The sequence below is a fragment of the Marmota marmota genome, unplaced genomic scaffold (genome assembly GCF_001458135.2).
Source record: "Marmota marmota marmota unplaced genomic scaffold, marMar, whole genome shotgun sequence".
NCBI classification, from domain to species: Eukaryota; Metazoa; Chordata; class Mammalia; order Rodentia; family Sciuridae; genus Marmota; species Marmota marmota.
Window position 1 is genome coordinate 6533483 of NW_026000168.1, and position 2074 is coordinate 6535556.

The following is a 2074-nucleotide window of genomic DNA, read 5'->3' on the forward strand; positions in this document are numbered from 1 at the left end:
ATGCACATTTTGAGTGCAGGAGTTTGTTGACCTTTAGTGTGACATTGGACAAGATGGCATACACGGAGATATTATTGGAGGAGAAATAAGCCCCCCTTTCTAAAGATGTTATTTATTTATATATTGTCAGTATAGTGTACTAGGTAATCAGCATATTATATAATTTTATACATTGCTTATGTGCATAGGTACTATATGTACACATATACATATAATGCTCTATATAGTATAATGCTATATATGTGTATATAGATATATATATATACACACACACACATATATAAAATGTACTATGTACTATGACAGTTTGCTCAGCAGAAAGGATACCAAAATGAACAACTTATCTATTAGATGGACCATTCCTCTCCTAGGAATGGTCCATCTAATAGATAAGTTGGACTGCTTACCCCAGTGTTAATGCTTTCTGCTGTTGTTAAGCTGGGACCACCCTGAGAGATGCCCTAAACCTCTTCTGTTAAAGTGCTCAAGAAAGAAGTCCTTGGGAAGAGACAGTTTCTAAATCAAAGCAGGGCTGGGGATGTAGCTCAGTTGGTAGAGTTTTTGCTTTGCATGCACAAGGCCCTGGGTTCAATCCCCAGCACCACCAAAAAAAAAAAAAAAAAAAACTAAATCAAACAGGAAGAGTAAGACTTAGCTGCCAAGAGGGGAAAGATGAGAGCCTTTTGATTTGCACAGACACAGAGTTGGGAGATGTGGTGATTACCCAGTGAGGGTTCCAACAGTGGAGGCAGCAATGGAGAAAAACAAGGCTAGAAAGGTCAGAAGGGATTGAGCCTTGCTCCCAGAGGAGGGTAGGCTTTATCCGAAGACATCAAGGAATTGGAGCCAAACACCTTTGCATTATGGAAAGATGGCTCCAGATCTTCCAGAGGAAGAATGGATAAGAAAGAGAGATATTAAGGTAACCATGGGTGTCTGCTGTTGGGGACAGAGATGGCAGAGTGTGGTGACCGAGGTGGCAGCGATGTGGGTGGACAAGGCTAAAGTTACATGGCATGGGAAGAATACTAAGTGCATTAATGGATGAACACCTGGGAATGGGAGGTAGAGATGGGAATTTTTTGAATCCTCATATTTCATAACTATTTTATAGATGACATAAAATCATGTTTCGTAACTCTGTAGTAAGACAGACTGGTGTTTTGGCAAGCACAATTTGAAGACCAAAATGATGTGATTTATATAAAGATGCTGGTAAGAAAACTGGGATTTCTGAAGGGTTGGAGGTTCCCAAAATTGTACAGACATTGTTCTGGTAGGATTTTTCCAGGAATCAGTGCTTCAGAAACTCAGGGGAGATTGTCACGTCTACTCTCTGCCTGGGTCTCTTAGCTTCTGTCTTAGATACAACGTCATGCCTTTGTGGGTTTTCCAGGGCTTTAAGGAAATCAGAAGTATCCCAAGAGAGGAGGGTGGTAGGAGCCTGGCCCTTTAAGATTGGGCACAAGAAGAATGTCAGCTGTGTCCTCTTTGACAAGATCTGTGATCTGTGGTTCCTAGGTACCTAACCCGAGGAGGGATCCTCACCAACACCTGCACATTCCCCTAGCAAGCAAGGAGGGGGAATGCCGTGTGACAGAGGTGCAGGACCTCTCAACTGAGAGCCTCACAAACCACGGTCCCTTGACACTGTCCGTCCCAATCCCATGTTCTACAACCCTCAGTGAACCAGCCCAGCCATGGGCTTAGAAGAAGACATCTTGGCAAATAGGACCGGGCACCTTAGATTTCACTTTCTAAGGAGAAGGAAGTATAACATATTTGAAGGCATTTCATCAAGATGGCTGATAGATAAATTGGTCTAATAGAAGCAAATCTTGGCTTTTCTTAATGACTTTATTTAGAGGAAGAAGAGAAGCTTTGATCATTTGTGTGTGTGTGTGTGTGTGTGTGTGTGTGTAAAAGCATAAGTGATGGTGCTCCCTCTTCCTCCTCGTCTCCCTCCTCCTCTCCCTCCTCCACATCCTCCTCCACTTTCTCCTCCTCTCCCTCCTCCCCTTCCTCCTCCTCTCACTACTCTCGTCCTCTTCTTCTTCTCACTCTCTGTCTGCTC

At 43.2% G+C, this 2074-nt stretch overlaps 1 non-coding gene across 1 annotated transcript; it reads left to right on the top strand.

The window, feature by feature from the left end:
- Nucleotides 1-534: 534 nt before the first annotated feature.
- Trnaa-ugc lies at nucleotides 535-607 on the top strand. The gene has a single exon. It is a non-coding gene; the product is annotated as a tRNA-Ala (tRNA).
- The last annotated feature ends 1467 nt before the right edge of the window (nucleotides 608-2074 follow it).